The 17724-nt window shown below is 39.6% G+C and overlaps 1 protein-coding gene across 2 annotated transcripts in view; it reads right to left on the bottom strand.

Moving 5' to 3' along the window:
• slc12a5a (solute carrier family 12 member 5a) overlaps positions 1–17724 on the bottom strand; it is a 150423-nt gene that overhangs the window by 97224 nt on the left and 35475 nt on the right. The gene's annotated exons all lie outside the window — the stretch shown is intronic.

Below are 17724 nucleotides of genomic sequence, written 5' to 3'. Positions count from 1 at the left end.
TCTTCCAATCCACCTGCACAGCGGAGAGATGTTTGGTTCCAGCTGAGAGGACCTGCATGCTGCACGGCGGCAGCACGGCATTGAAGCCTCACTGTCAATTAGACCAGTCTCATTTTGATCCACGCTGATTCATTTTGATCTGGTACACTGTGTATTATGAGCAGAAATGTGTGTAGTATGAAGACACACCGCGTGCGTTTCTGTGTGTGTTCCCGTGGTTATGATTCCACACCAGAGATATGAAAGCAATTAATCTTGGTTCGAGTCATGGTAGCACTGATGTGCAGAATAGATTTCAACAAAAAGTAGAAGGATGGAAAATATAACTGCATGCTCGGCTCCAGTGAATAAATTTATTACCAGTGTCTCAAACAAAAACTGGTTTTGTCAAGGTACAATTACCTTGACAAATAACCTATACCTTGGAAGCTTGGCAACAAATGTATTTACTGAGCTGTGTGCAAAGATACATTTCTTTCTCTTTGTTGATTTGTACTCACACCATAGCCAACACTCTGCTTGTAACAACAAAAAACCTACACAAATTAAAATGGAGTATTTAGGGAGGAAAAGCCTTTGAATTTATAGAGCAGAAACATTCAGTTGACTAAGTTGTGTCCTGCTCATCTTTGCGTCAAAAAGATACTAGATATAGAGCGTAAAGCAGCAATCTGATTGGTTACATGCGCCTACTGAAGTCTGATGGCACTGTACCCACAATACTGGTAATGCAATTCAGTTCATGTATTTCTGCTGTAAAGCAACAGCTGCTATGTGAACGGACGCATACTACTGCAGACATCTAAATGTCCCGCCCTGCAACAGTCACTGCCGGCTAATCATTTACTGAACAGCGACTAGTCGATACTGCTGTCATTTGGATGGATGGAATACTAGTAAATGGTTAACTTAATTTAGCGTGGTGGTGACCAAATGCCTGTTAGGCAACACCAATGACAATAATCCAGTTAAGCATCTACCCAGCTGTACCATATTTGTATTTTTTGTTGTGCTTTGGGTATCTACATATAAAGATCCTTCTGGGGATGTATATGGCAAAGATGCATTAGCTGTAAAGTCTGTGGTATATGTCACTGGTCAATATAAAGGATGCTAGAGAGAAATTATTTCCAACATCATGTTTCCCTAAAAGTGGCTTTTTCACTATTTTAAACCTAACCTTTTCCACTGGTGGTACTCAAGGTCCCACTAATATGTTAATTGGTAACAAAGCTGGCAAGCAGTTAACACTAGCTCTACAAAGTATTATAATTATCCTAAGTGATTACTGTCTTTTTTTTTTTACATATTTTTTTGTTGCCTGTTGACAATATTGTTGTATCTAGAATATAGTTACAGCAGTAAAAAAAAAAAAAAAAGGGACACTGTGACATTTTGGGCAGTTCACATCCTCCATATTCCAGATATCTGCACATGACAAAGTGCTACTGACTGCAGTAGATTTGGCAGAAACCGAGTTAGGACAGACAACACGTGGTGCTGCTACATTCACACAAGACAGGCTTGACTCTACAACACATATCCAGGGCAGCCTGTTTGAAATCAGGTGATCTGTTTAAGCTCAAACGCTCATTTCACTCCCCTGGACCGCCAAGCCGCTGCTTCAGCACTACAACCCTTCATCATTGCTGCAGCCGTTTACATTCAATCAGCCCACAATCACTTCAGCATCTACAAGTAGACTCACATTTCCCCCTAAAAAGAGATGAAGTGAGACTATCATTACTACCAATCTCTCTCTGTGCACGTTTAAGTGTGAGTCCGAACAATAAACATCAACTGTCCAGAAACTCTGAACTCGCATATTGATATCGCGTTAAAACCTATTTTGCACCAAACCAGCTGACGTTAGCTGACACATTGCCAAATCTCTGCAATGTTTTTGACTAAGAAGGAAAGAAGGACGGCAGTGAGCCAACTGTGAATTTGAGTAATTCCTTGTTTTACATTGTTGAACAATAAAACGTCTTGTATGACAACACTGACCTTGAAATAGAGCTCCCTCGTAACATGGTGAAATAATTTGCATTTTCTAAATCAATCGGTCAAAATGCACTCGGTAGAAAATCAAATTTGAAACAGCCGCAGCGTGCCACCAATATAACACAGCACCTTCTCTTTGGACTCACTAATGGTCCAATTTGTAATGTAAATATTTAATATTTACATATGATGCTAGAACTTGGCATAAACCATCCATAACATGGTCAGCTCATGAAATGGTCCCTGTGCTCTTTGACTCTAAAAACTGTCGTGTGGTTAAGTTTTGTTTACAGTCAGCACACAACAAATAGTTTGTGGAGGGAGAATGTCTTTGGTTGAGCTTTGTGGAGAATTATAAGACAGAAGAGGAGGACGTATGTCGTCAACACGTGACCTGAACAGAACAAGGGGCAGGTGAGAACACATGCTTGTCAAGCAGCTGATGGCAGAGAAATGCATTTACATTAAGATGTCTGATAAACACTTCAAGGACGAGATTTATCTGCCAGTCACCAACACACACACACTGGTCTGATGGATGTTTAAATATTCATTCTCTGAATCCGCAGCAGGAACAACAGCCATAAACATATATACAACCGCTGTACAATGCATGATGTCATCGGCACGATCAGCCATCAAACTGACTGAGTGTTGGAGCTAAACATTTATTTTTGTGAAATCACACGTGCAGATTTTGCAACATCAATGTAAAGATTTATGTTGGATGACAACAATATATTGTTCTTCAGGGCAATTAGAAGTAAGAACGTATGAGGAAAATGGCAGATAAGCAGAGTGCACCGGAGCAGAGGGACCTGCTGGCACAGCAGCTGCTTTTCCAACAGAGCCAGAACAAACAGAAGGTTCAGTTACACTTTTCAAAATCAAAGAAAATTCATTCATATCACCAGATGAAGTTAAAACAGAGACAGCTGATAAAAGTTGATTTTGCATTTCTGCATTGCTGTTGTTGTTAAAATGTTATTTTAAACTACAGTAGTTTGAGGTAAAACTTCAACACTCGGATCACTTTAAAATTTTGTTTTCTATCCTGCAATCTACAAACAGCATAAAATCAATCAATAGTAGATCTGAGGTTAACATAGTTTAAAGTGTGCTTCAAATCAAATTCAATTTCACTGTATTATCCTAAAAGGTAAATCTGGTGAGGCTGCTGTTGTATTGTAAAGAGGTGCAGGGGAGGTTTAGTTCACTCAAAACACCAAGGTTTCTGGAGAAAAACTAAAATGCCTCTATTTACTCTAGCCTTTTCTCTCATTTTAATCAATTCAAGTAGTCACAAAATCTAATTAATGCAATTCAAGTGTTCTGTGGGCTCTATTCTGTGCATGTACTGCTGAGTCACTCATCTAAAGGCCTTCTTATTTCTTAAGCAGCATGGCTTGCTGACAACTTAACAGTATCTTGTCTACAAACGGGGTCCTGTTATTGGATTAGCACAAACCCTTACAACAATCAGACACTGCCAAAAGGAACTCTTCGGGTACTGTATGGGAGGTACAGTCAGTGGAAACAATAGTGGATGCAGTTGATACAATATGATGACTGGAAGCTGTTTTCCGGTGCCAGTGTGAGAGAGAGTAAAAATACATGTACTGGCGCTGAGGGGTGTTGCAGTCAAAAAGCGAAGTTGTCAACAAATTGATATGATTGTGTAGCTTTTACAAGGCTGTGGATGTTTCAGTGGTGTGTGATAAAGAGACATAGACTAAAAGATAGAGTGAGAGAGAGAGAGGGGGGGGGGGACAAGAGAAAGAGAGAGAGAGAGAAAGAGAGACAGAGAAAAAGAGAAAGAGAGAGAGAGATAGATAGGGGAGAGATAGGGGGAGAGAGAGAGGGGCTAAGGGTTATTGACAAATAAAAGACTTTTATGCCTATAAATGCAGATGTACGAGTCACACATCTTCCTGGTGTTGTACTTGTTATCTGTGCCTGGTTACATACATGTGAGCCGACATCCATGTGCAAAAATACTTGTGTGCATGTGCAATTTCATTTTAATGTCAAGTGTTCCTCAGAGGAGTAGTCCGACCAGCTAATCACCTTTCAGAGAACTATTTTCAAAAAAGGTTTTTAAAACAGAAAGGCTAAATTTACATGTTGAAGGGTTCAAGTGCAGCCTCATTTAAATGTCATGAACTTCCAGCCAGACTCCAAACAGGAGCCGGAGAAGAACAATCTTTGCTGAGTAATGCTCTAATAAATAGATCCTTGCTAAGGTCCACTCTACTCAAGAGCTTACTAATGAAGTAGAGGGACTCATACACTCCAAATACTTTTAATGATGGCAGGCCAGAAAATTCAATTATGTTTCTGAGCAGGGCTCGCTGACCTCCAGTGACCTTGTGTCATCCGAAGGATCAGAAGCAGAAAACAGAGGAAGGGCAGAGTGAGGTAAATAGGAGGGCGATGGCCTCTCAGAGATAGAATGCACAAATGGATGTGAGCCATGTGATGTAGGTCCAATCCACTCTGTCCTTTGCTCTCGAGCACACTATATTCGGCTATTTGATTATTTTTCTACCAGTAACCCGCCTGCACGTACACACAAGAGGAAGACTCACTTGCACCATTAACTAGGCCATAAGAAATGCCATGCGACCTCTAAAACCCTCACCTTGGCCAAAGCTCACGAGAAGCATGTCTTTAGCTTTCTCTTTGAGATGAGGGTCGTTGTTTGCGCTGCACGTCCAACATCAAACTCACTTCTTTTGGCCAGGGATTATTGATCAGAGGATGCACCTGTCCGATTCTTCACTCTAACGTCGGTGCTGAGCTGTGGTGGTCTTCTATGCTAGCTTTACCTGCAGAGTTTGCACTGCATCTGCAACTTTCTGAAACTTCCACTGGTTTGAAAGCAAAGTTCAAATGTTCCTTCATCACATCAGACAGAGCAACTCCTCCATCGCATGAACAAGTTCTGACCAGGTTTATTTTTTAAACACTACGTTTACAGTGTAACGATAAAGTTTTCCGATTTCTTGGTCTGGTACCATTACTGTATGTTGTATCACACTTTTGGGAACTAAACATGATCTACTGGAATCTAACGACTGTACACAGCCACAAAATGTTTACGAGATGTAAGTGGAAATGCAAAAGTCGAGTTTGGTCACAATGAGTCTTTTGAAAGTTACTCACCGAGTGCATACCAGAAGAGCCTCTGCGGGCTTTCCTCATGCTTTTGAGGCCAAAGAGCTTGTGCACTACAGTCCTTTACCAGACGAGCTTGTTGACAACATTTGTGTCCCAGACTTCCTCTGGCTGAGCCGGTTAACTTCTTGTTGGCTCCCTCACCACATAAATGGGATGAAATAATCGAATCATTCAGCTCTTCTGAACTTCCGCCTGTTTTTCAATTACTGTACATGGGAAATATTCTCTTTGGGGTGGTGTGGGTCAGACAATGAATGCAGCATTTGCTATACCCTGTGCGGCCACTAAATCAAAATCACTTCTCAGCCCCCGAGAGCTTTTAACAAACCCTTAAACTGCTCCACATTTTCTCACTGCACAAAGGTAACCTGCCGTATCAGTAGCAATGCCTTGTCTCCTCGTGTGTTGTGATGTCTTGGATCCCTGCCAGTTCATTATGGTCTGTCCGAGCACCTCCAGACAAGGGCATGCAGCATTTTACGGCGTCTGGCAGTGAAAAAAATCAAAAGCTTTGGACACGGGCTAAAACTTCAATTGGACACATAACAAAAGACATAAAGACAAAACCAACCAGGAAATTCTAAGGAAGCCTGAAACATGGTTATTTGCTACTTTCAAATGGATGACTAGAAGAGATGTAAAAAGTTTTGAAATGAAAGTGCATCTGTAATATTCTCTTTGAATTCCCTGAGTGTCTGAAATTCAAAAAATATTTTGAGTGAGAAAAGGCACTTATGCTTAAATAATGCAAAACACAGGCTTTCTTTATCTGTCAAAAATCCTGGCCAGAAAGGGCTCAGTCAGCATTAGTGTTTGACGCATTGAAGCCACCATTTTGATCCCAAAATATACCATGTTTACAGCATGCTAGAGTTTGACTTCACCCAAACAGCATAGTATTGAATTAAACATATTTACAGCCATGTTATACATGTAGAGTTTTTAGTTAATGACCCAAAATCCACCATCATATGTCAAGTCAAATCTGGATGATGACTGCAATAAATCAAATTGAAGCCACATTGTGATAAATAATGCATTTTGATTTTCTTTCGGGGCCATTTTGGGAATGAAATATGCAAACATTAACATGACTCCCATAAACATAATGTGGGGTTGATGTGCACAGAGATATTGCTGCGCATTGGTGAAACAATTTAAGGATGCCGTTTGTTAGCACAAATACTGAAGCACTTCTGTTGATGAGTTGAGCTCGATTAGATTTCCCATGTGTATTATTCTCTCTCTCTTCTGTGAATCTCATCAGACTCTGCTCAAAGAACTGCCTAATATCCTCCTACGGCGAGCCTGAGGACAAACACCAACATACTTGCATGTGCACACACTACAAGATATAGTTAAACGGTTTATCTGTATGAAATTGTGTTACAAGTGTCTCACGAAAATTACATGGTATCCACTTAACTTTAGCTCTGACCTCCAAAGAGGAAATTTAAAAGGTGGCTATGGACAATCGTGGATGTTGTTCAGGAGAGGTTGGGTAGATTCCATCTAGTGCTGTCCATCACTTTAGCTGCTGCTGCCAATTTGAATAACAAGTTTACACCCACTGTGTGAATTTTCTTTATTGAATTGACCACCTGTTTTTGAAACGTGTCCTTCACAAACAAATCTAATCATAGCTTTATCCCTTGTGGAAACATATTCTGCAATAGGAGAGAGGTACTCTGACTGTCGTTATCGAGTATGAGTGGGAGACATAAAAGAGAAAAACAGAAACTTCTAACTGTTGAAAGCTGAAATCCCTCCCTCTCCCCCCAAGTCGTTGGTAGCCTCAGTTGATGGGATATCGTCATACAATTTAACCACATAATGTGTTGCTCAGAGCAGGGAGTCTACATATGGATGGTGAAAGAGATGTGTTAAGTGTTAAAACCTGCAGGGCCAGCAGAACCTCTCTGCTCTCAGAGGGGTTGTCAAGTAATTAATCTGAGAGTAGCCGGGGCAGTCCTGAGAAACAAGCCCCCGCATCTGACAAGGCTTTGATTGGGAGACAGACATCTGAAGATGTAAGAGAGATTCTTGTAGCCTCGGCAGGAAGAACGAGGAGATCAAAGTGGTCCGGTGATGTTCTGACACTGCAGAGGCGGGCTTTTGTTTGCTCTAAACATGTTTTATCTGATGAGGCCTGCCGGCCAATCTCACAGTGTTGTCTTTCTAATCGCCTAATCCTTCCACAGCAGCCACTGGATCTCAGAAAAAGACTGAAAAACACTGAGGTCATCAACACTCTGTATGCAGCGTGTTAAAGGTAACGCATTGTATGTGTGTGAATGTTTAATTTTATATGCCTAGGTGCAAACGACAAAACAACAAAGGATATGCAAATATTATTTGAATTCAAACATTCCCTATGAATCCTTAAAATGCTTTAGGAAAGTTATTCCTTTGAACCAGATACTTTAATCCCAAAGAAATCAAGTAAAAGCAAAAGCAGCAGACTGTTGAAACTGAAGGATGATGAAATTGAACATATAGTTTTAACTTGAGGAACAAAGTCAGCAGTAGTAAAAAGAAAAGCAAAACGCATTCATTAAAAAAAAAAAAAAAAAAATACATCGGAAGGCAAGATGCAAATAAATCTGGAAGTCTTATGTTAATTATTAATATTAATGTTAGTGTGTGATTACCAAAAATAATTCTGATAGTCTGGACCTAAAATTTTACTGTTGCTACGGTATACTGTTTGTATTTGTGGCCATCATTGATGCACCACTGTAACATAATGAAGGTGTATTTCTATTGTATTCTTATCCTTGTTCTTCCATCTGAGTACCACATAATAAAGTTTTGAAGCGAAAGATTTGAATTACTTTGACCATGAACACAGAAGAATTTGCAGCCTCAGATGAATCAATAAATCTGGGGAGACTTAATGTGTCTCCTATAACTTGAATTTTGGCTCATTAAGAGTGTGGAAGAAAGTAGTTTATTTAATGAATATAATTTCCTGATGCATAAGAAGTGATAATTAAAAGGAAAATTCATATAAATGATTAGGATGTTGCAGAACATGAGTAACTAAATGGGACGACAACAATAAAAAACTGAACCTAAAGAAATTTTATTTCAATAAATGTTCTATATACATGACTACTATATTGCCCATAGATATTTGTTTCATAAACAGCAAGCAGCTGCACTGAACTGTACGTACACCATAAGAAAACATCCCTTGTCTGAACAGTAGCTTAATGCAGAAAGCTTGTTGTTTATGAAACTCTTGCACACTCTAAAACGGTCTCTATGGTGTCTCAGTCTTCAGGTAAAGCAAGTGTTATTTGCTTCGTATTAAACACAGGTGTAAGACCAATCATTAAAGCTCACTTTATAATATAATGGATTTCACATAATTACATGTATGAGGGCGGCTCAATAAATTCTGGATTGTAGAACAATTGTGTAGTGGTGATACGCACATTATTCAACTGTGCTGATATTTTAGCCAATATTTACTTATTGTAGATACGTCTATAAAATGTTGGTAATATGTATATGTAAGCAATTGTAATAAAGAAATGCCAAAGACACATTTGAGGTATGGCAGACATGATTTATCTTAAATTATTCAGTAATTTAGTATTACTGTTCAACAATTTGTTTATCAGAGCCCTACTTGTACTTTTTATTTTTATTAAATGAAAATAAAGATTTCTTATAACGTGTCTTGTTTTAACGTGCCATAAAATGACTCGGATAATACACAGTATCACAATCATGTGTTTTCAAACTCTAAAACATGAGTATCAGTTGAACTATAATATATTATAACATCATAATATGTCGTTATCATTGTTATCATCCTATAATCAGTTATTCTGATTGCACCAGTGTTGAAGATATTGTGTCATAAGTGTGTAGCTGTGTGCGAGCGTGTATGAAGAAAGAGAGACTTCGACATTTTTCCACATCAAAAAGGTGAACCTGACAGAACTATTGAGCTGTGGCGGCAGGCAGTCCACATTGAAACCCCTGAAATGTTAGATAAAGACGGAGCAGGAAGAAAAGCAGCTGTGAGATGCACCTTGTACAGGAAAGGAAAAGACACAATGGGTAAGATGCTCTGCGAAAGAAGAGATATGTTTTAAGTGCTTTGAGTGTCCAGATCTTTGCTAGCGCAGCGTGTGTGGAGCACCACGGCTACACTGCCAGCCGTACATGGCCATCTTCCCATACATCCACCGGCACTACATGAGCTCACCCTCTGTTTTTTTCCTATTTATTTCACTTAAGCCACTGAGGAGGAGGAGGAGGAGGAGCAGGAGGAAAGATGATATGACCCAGTTTTATTTTCACCAAAGAAAAGAGATGGAGCAACAGAGAGAGAGAAATGAGGTGGGAGAAGAAGACGGAGAGGAGGAGTGGGGAACACAGGCCTGACTGAGAACAAAAAGTAGTAATGAGGACTCATTTCCATGCAGAGCTCTACATCTTCTGCCCTACCTACACTGATCACCACGCCGGAGTGGCCAAAGCAGAATATCAAGGCAACTTCATGCATACAAAACTTAAAACTGAAACACAGCTATGTACAAACATGGTCGACGCATATTTATCTGCATTTGTGACCATCGACTGCATACCTGCATGTGTGTAATTAGAAGTATACTTTTACAGACGCCTAATGAATTGCCTGATTGTAGTTTTATGATAAGAGCCACTTAATTCACCCTCAAACTGCCCACCAAGAGGCTGGTGCATCATTTTAAGAACACCAAGGTACTGCATGCAGTTCTTTCCTTGGAGCAACACACTGAAGGGTTTTGGGGGCTGCTCTTGTAAGCTGCATTCGAGCAGAGAACATCTGTTTACGTCAGAAGGGAAACACTTGACTGAGATGGGAAGGGGGCGATTTACCTAGTGTAACACAAATCAATGTTTGGTTCAGTCTTCACGGCGACATGATCAGAGGGATTATCTTTTGTAAGGCACTGGCAGCTGCATGTGGTAAATTTGTGGAAAATAAATCTGTTAAAAAACACACACACAAAGACATTTAAACTGCTGGAACAATTCAACCTTTATAGCCCTGATGAGTTTCAGCTGCTGATTTGCTGCACGCTCACAAGGAATTAAAAAAAAAAAAAAAAAAAACATGAAAGGAGAAATGTTCTGGGAAATACAGGCTAAAATATGTATTTGGTGTTATGATGTGAGAATCTGGTTCTGTTGCATAACATTTTACAATGCTCTGCCTGTAGTACTGAAGCAGAAAGGTTACACAGGGTTATTGTAGGCTTAAAGGTGTGTGGGCTTTAAGATTTTTAAAGCCTTCAACTGTGCCTGATGCTAATTTTACACACACACGCACACTTACAAATAGATAAACAAATGAAAAGAATAAAATAAAATAAAATGCCATCATTGTTTGTGCATCTTTACTCCTATTACTCCTTTTAAGTATGCAGTCTTGCCATCGCCTTTTGAGCAGACTATGTCTGCATTTAGTGGATACTGGTCAAGCATGGAAGATATTTTGCACATTTATTAAGATTGACAAGTCAAAATCTCTGCCAAGGTCTGTTGTCAAACAGGTGTAACTTAATAAGGGTTGTGCCAGGACTCAGCTAATGTGAATACTGGCGTACTGGGCGTTGATTTAAAGGAATGAAGCCAAGAAGTTTGTTGGTTACACCTGTGTTTTTCCAGCAGATAGAAATCAAAAGGTCTGCTGTGAAAAAATTAGGACAGAAATCCCAGACAATGTCTAACTTCCCAACCCAGCTGCTGCATTCAGCTCAAAGGATTTTTTTGTTCTTCCTCACGACACGCACAGTCTCTGCGTAATGATTCTGAGCTGCTCTAATTAACCCCCAGAGTAAGAAATTTCCAGCACAATAAGCTCGGAAACGGAGCTAACGGGAGAGTGCATGTGAACCTTTTGTTGGCCAAAAACACGTAAAGCTGTGCTGCTGGATGTGAACGTAGGCAACTGTTTGTGAACAAGTTACCCAAACATTACAAGCTGTTCGACTGCGCCCATAAAATGACTGATGCAGCTTTAAGGTACTATTATACCAAAAACACAGAGGTATGTTTACATTCAATAGCACATTCATATCAAGTAATTTTGTGTTTAAATAAAGCACAAAAAGATCAATAAACAAAAGATGTACTTTGGGAGTAATAGAAATAGTTTTTTGATGTGTCGTGTCAAAGAGCTTAAAACTGAATACATAATTGAATGAGTACACACTTAGCAGCCAGGTGTGATCTGTGCCTGGTTTGTAACGCACTATTTCTCACAAAGGGCCATGGGATACAAGGTGCAGATCCAGTGAGCTTTAAAAAGGCCGTCGTTTATCTTATGGGGCACGCACAAACAGGTCAGCGACTACGAGAGATTACGTTTTGTGATCACAACATAGGAACTGTGGCAAATGTAACATAACCACCAGATTGAATCACAATTTAGCTCATCTTATTGTGAGTTTTTATATGAAATATTTATGCCAAACGCACGTTTCATTTATGACGTATCGCAGAAACTTGTCCTTAATATTCCTTCAATAATGTCCTTTATGCGTTTAAAATCACAGCTCACAAGACATGCATTCCTTAATGAAAGCTCACTATCAAGGTCGCTATATTAAGAAATCTGATGACAATATTATGGCACGCTAACCTTTGTTTCTATTTCTGTCTACTGTGCTACAGTGCACCTATAGGCTTGTTGCCACTACGCTGACATTTCCACCCAAAAATACTCAATTGCACTCAGGGGGGAAAAACAGTCAGGCAGTGAAGGGGTAGTGAGTAGAGTACACCGTGTTCTGCATTCAAGCCAGTTGTAGTCACACAAGCTATTTTAACCATCAATCTACAGACCTCTACAACCAGTGTGGCCACGTTGCCACACGATGGTGATTATTTGACAGGTACTTGGCAACTGCTCAAATTGCTTGCAGAAAATTGTCTGCAGCTGAAGAGGCGGTAAATGGCTCAAAAGAGTATAGCACTGTTGGAGACTAAATATGTAACCGCCCAACAATCCTCAGTCACAGGAGGAGAGGAGGCTGGTGAAAATGGTAAAACTGAATAGAAATGGTGAGATTACCACTGTCTCCTGTCTGTGGTAACAATCAGTGTGACTGAAATAGCGCTTTTACACACAGCGTTACACATTTCTCAATGTGGATTTAAAGAGAGTAAAAGAAAGAGCAAGCTGACAAGTGCACCTAAGATGACCACTCTGAGCATTTCTCATTTATATCACATTTTCTTGCTATTTGTGGTAATTTTTTTAAAATGTATTTCTACATACTGAACCAAAATTAAATTACCAACGACACACTTAAAAATAAAAAGGTGATTTTTTTTTTTGGATTTTTTTTTTTTTTTTTGCACATGGCTTTGTACTTCACTTCTGTCTTTTTCTGCTATTTTAGTCAAAGCAGTCAAAGCATTCAAACATCTGAGCTGCAATGACAGAGAAACACTACATCTCTACATGATTGTTGTTGTTTTTTTTCCCTTTCTATGGGCCACACTTGGACAATGCCTCAACATAAAACACGATTAAACATTAAACAATTCTTTTTGTTCATGTCTGATACCAAAATAAAACTTGGTATGCATAATTTTGTTGTCATTTATTCTGTCTGTTGTCAGCGTGTTTATTAATAATGGACTGTACACTGTTTTTGTGGTTTGTGGATAGAAGGCCAAGTGAAAAGGTATAGCTGATTAGTTAGAAAGGGATGCTGCACATTACTGTGAATACTAGTAAAACATTTTGTAGGATTACTTCTTGATCATTTGTCCTATAGTGCCCTACACAAACCCTAAAGCATCTATAATCAATACTTTAATGTGAATGTGATAATGTGAAAGCAATGGGATCATGTTGGAGAATAACTCATAGCAGTGAACCTGCAGAGAACATCGTCGTTCGGCCACGTGGCAACATGCCGCACAGTAAGTCCACGAGCTCTCCCCACTGAGGTGAAGTGTCTCTTCTTCTCTATAATTAACTGACAATGGGAGTGGCCCACATCACTAGAGGGACAAACTGATGGGATCAATTGAGACCTCTGGCTTGTGATAGGTGATAATGTCCTATTCTGAGTGGATAATGCAGAGGTAATCTGCCCTGTGGAGATCTCCATCGCTACCGACGCCCCTCCAACTCCAACTCTGTTAACAACAGATAATAAGATTACAGCTCGGCCCGTGGCTGATAGAATTACAACTATATCAAGGAGGTAGATCATTTCAGGTTATAGCATGCCATTGGATTCAACTGAAGTAAAATTCACACTGGCAGACTGTCCCCTCATCTTGGCAGTATTGGGCATGTGCTCCGGGTAACAACAGTGTCAGTATGATTCAAAGCCTTTTAGGTTCATATTTAGCCAAGGCTTTTACCTTTTAGTAGACAAATAAGGATAAAATAGAGGTCCTGGGCTCTCAGTATTAAAAAATGATGACGTATTTAACAAAGGTTAACTGTAAAAGAAAGCTGACAGCGCTGCACAGAGCAGGACTTTGTTTTGCTTTGTGCGATTAAGCAGACTTTCTTTCAGAAGTGCTGCTCCTTCTGAACATAAGCAGCCTTGTTTCTTGGTAAGCAAAGACAGTCGGATAAATTAAAAAAAAGTGCAAAAATAACTTCTAAATAGTTATTTTTCTTCAGTAAGGAAAGAATAAAAGAGAAAGGCACTGGTCTTGCAATACAAGGCAAGGGTGAGAAATACAGAAATATCTTTGTAAGATGACACAAGAGGTTCAAAATCTAACATCGTTTCACTTTTGAATAAGTGCACTCACACAATGTTTGGTGAGGTGCAGCCAGTTCTGTTCAGTAAAACTAAATTCTAAACACTAATGTAATTCCTTGTCAGCTGCGGGGGATTAAATCTTGCTCCCTCATCTGTCATTATTATTATATGTGCAGCCTCAGGCTTTACATGCAGAATGGAATTTGTTACATTTTCTGGGACCAACAAACTCACAGAAAGATCATTCTATACAGTTAGAAGTGCAGCACATTGTATCACACACAACCAAAACTGACCAGGGGGTACAGACACTGAAGGAATTTGTGTGCTTCCACATATCAAAGGGAAAGGGCAGCAGCGTGTTGTTGATATAGTGATGCTCAAGTTTTCACAAATGTGGTGTAGATCTAGCCAGCTTGAAGTGAAATAGTTGATGCTTCTGAATCTAAAAGCTATAATCATATTTGCCCACTGGACCAGGAAGCACGGGCACTAAATTTCCCCCTGGTGATTGGCTCTGGCATCCTTGGAAGAGTCTCACTGACACACACACACACACACACACACACACACACACACACACACACACACACACACACACACACATAGACAGAGGGTCCATCTCCAGTGTGCACTTGCCTGAGAGTTATTGGACATCCAGAGGAGAAAGAATTTCTCTGGTTCTACTCTGCTGACTTTGTAATTTAGAGTTAAGATTTCCAGATAAGAAAACAGACGGTAAAACCTTGCAGTATCTCGAGGAGCTAAAAATGTTGCTTTGCTGCCTCGATTGGCTAAATGATCATAACAATTAAAACAAGAGGGAATTTTACCACTTTTTCTTTCGTATTATGATCTCAACTAAAATTGCAATTACATTACATTATTATTTTAATGTAATTGCATTAGTTTAATTGGTACTGCATCTCATTCTCCTGCTCTGTTTCACAGTCACAGTGGAGGACTGTGAAGACTTTGGAGGGGGACTTCATTGGTACTCCCATGGTTATATTTCAGATCTCCCCTGTGGTCAGCACACTAATCAGCACTCTACTGCACCCAAGCAGGGCTTCAACACATTAGGAGGTACTAAGCACTGGTCATATAACCAAACTTTCCAAGTCATCTCTGCCAAGAAGGATTCTTTGTTTGTCTTAACAGGACATCTCAAAATGTATCAATATACATGCATTTTTGTGGAAAATAAGAGGTTCATGGTACAAATCCAGGAATTTCTTTGTTATTTTCACCTTAACTGATGTCTACTTATATGTATTTGGATATACACTCAATCTAAAAATTGTTTTACATTTCTAAATATATCTTTTTAAAAAAATTACAACTAGCAATAAGGGAGGAGACATTAATTATTAATAGAAGGTTGATGCATCAACAAAACAATTCAAAACATGTGCAATATTTATAGTGAATTAATATTTCATGAGGGGAGGTGAAGATAATGTAACTCTAATATGAATGTTATGGCACTTTGTTTTACACTTGACTTTAATACTCAGGGGACAATCTCATCACTCCCTGCCTTGTTTGTGAGCACTTACTCTGTCACACTGCATTATCTACATGTGTGTGTCTATTTGTGTTTTGTGTCAAAGTGGCCCAGTGGTTAGCACTATCAGCTGCCACATATCACAGGGTTCAGTGGGTAAAAGAGACATCAAGACAGATAGAAAGAAAGGACATTTCTACAGCTTCTATCATTTTTAGCATTTGTGTGTTTGAGTTGTGAACTACACTGTGTGTATTTTTCTGTGCAGCAGTCCACCTCTATGGCTGGGTAACAAGTCGCAGCACTTTTATGGCACTGACCGACACTAAAATTGCTTCAGTACTATCTACTACCGTAAAAGGCTTCATCATTTGCGAACAAATTTTGAATACCTACCATAATGTCTTTCACATTCAACTGGAGTAAATCCCATCAGCATCAGTGAGCCACAACATTTACTGTGCACATCCTCAATTTGGAGGGCTTTCCCCATGTAGATAAATTGACTTGGTCTTAGGTTAGGTAGGTAAATCCCAACTTAAGACACCTTATCTCAATCTTTTCAAACAAATATTTGGCCACACACACCTGTCTGAATTGCGTACACTGCAGAAATGGGAGCAAACTAGCTAGCTGGCATCTGGCTCATCAGCTATTATGGAACATCAGCGAATTGTAGCGTCTAGCAAATAGCTTGCATGTGAGGCGTTTATAGAACGTTGGTAAATTGTAGCAGCTTGCGATAACTTGCACAAGATGCGTTTAGGGAACACCTGTTAATTGCAGCTACAGAGAACAACCTGGGTTATGATCTCCCCTTTTAAACTGCATGAAAACTGTGAGTATAGCTACTGTGGTATGTTTTAATCTGATCAGATCAATATGTACTTGATGAGCCAAATTCATGGATTGTAATTGTCACTATATCTAAAGATTATACTCCCCTAGCATTACTGTAAATGTTGGTCAAAGAAGGCACATCACAAACTGATTGAGTAACCTGATAAACACATATACGTATGTCTTACAGTAGTCTAAACCCCAGAGCCAGTATTTCCTGCCTCCAGCCAGCTTCTCCCGTTTTTCCATGTAGCTCATACAAACCTTAAAGGAGCCTCAAGGAGAAGGGCAGCCTCTCAAACAAACCTGATGTGAGTTGGAGTGAAAGTGACACAGTGAGGTCAGCCTGAACCTTGCGGCGTCACCTGTTCCCACCTGACACACAAACTGGTACAACCTCAGAAACCAGCTGCTGAGTCAGCAGGGAAGGAGAGGAGAGTTTGAGGTTTGAGGCAGCAGGCTGAGGTGACAGAACATGTGATGGAGCCAAATAAAGAGAAGGTAAGTTAATGTGAAGTGTTTTGGGGAAGTAAAAAGGGCATGAGAGAGAGAGTGAGTAATGCAGAGAAGAAAAGACGGAAGTGGGGCAGAGCAGCTCCACGACGGACGCTAAAGAGAAGTAAAGATCAAGTAAATTGGACAGGAAAGGGTGATGGAGACCAACTTGGAAAGCAGATGAAGAAAAAGATGATGATGTAATACACAAAGTGTTAAGACAAAAAAACACATCAGCCAGCCCCAAGAGCCCTTACCTTGTTGTGTTAGCGTCTGTCACATATTGGGGGGTGTTTTTGTACCATGAAAGGGTGTGATGTAATTAGAAATTAGGATCACACCTTTGAAACTTTGTTTCTGATTTCTTATCCCCAAATTAAGGCCTATTGGTCCTCGAGTTCAGCTCTTTCTCTCAGTCTTTGAACCCGTCCTCGCCTGGTTTGAAGACCAAATTTGAAACCTTAGTCCTCATATAAGTATATAACTGTAATTGTGTTCGTATAGCCACGATTTCCAGTAAGTAGATTACTACATATGCAGTCGGTTTATCAGTTTATTATGATATTCCTTAATTTTCTAAGGTTCCTTGCATATTCTACTACTACCACCCCCACCATATCAATACAATACTAATACTACTAAGTTAGTGGTCTGTAGTGTTGAAAAGCATTTGAGGGCCAAGTTTATATCCTCCCTGCTGCATTAGCGAATTAAAATTCACTGTGTACTGTCCGCAGAGCCAAAGTGAAACTGGAAATTCCTGGATGTGTTCAAAATAATTAAACCTCAATAAAAATCTCACTGGATTGCAAGATTGTAAACAACAGAAATCCAGCCTTGAAACATGGCCTTACGGAACAGAGTAGTGTGATTACTGTATGTCCAGAAAATGATTTTTTTTTTTTGTACCGTATTATCAATTCAGTACTTCCTTACTTTAATGAACACAATTTCAAT

This window comes from Embiotoca jacksoni, unplaced genomic scaffold (genome assembly GCF_022577435.1).
Source record: "Embiotoca jacksoni isolate LCO1_2020_lvr unplaced genomic scaffold, fEmbJac1.0.p SCAF_1, whole genome shotgun sequence".
Taxonomy (NCBI): domain Eukaryota; kingdom Metazoa; phylum Chordata; class Actinopteri; family Embiotocidae; genus Embiotoca; species Embiotoca jacksoni.
Note: the sequence above shows the minus strand (reverse complement) of the source record. Positions and strands in the feature narration are given on the sequence as shown.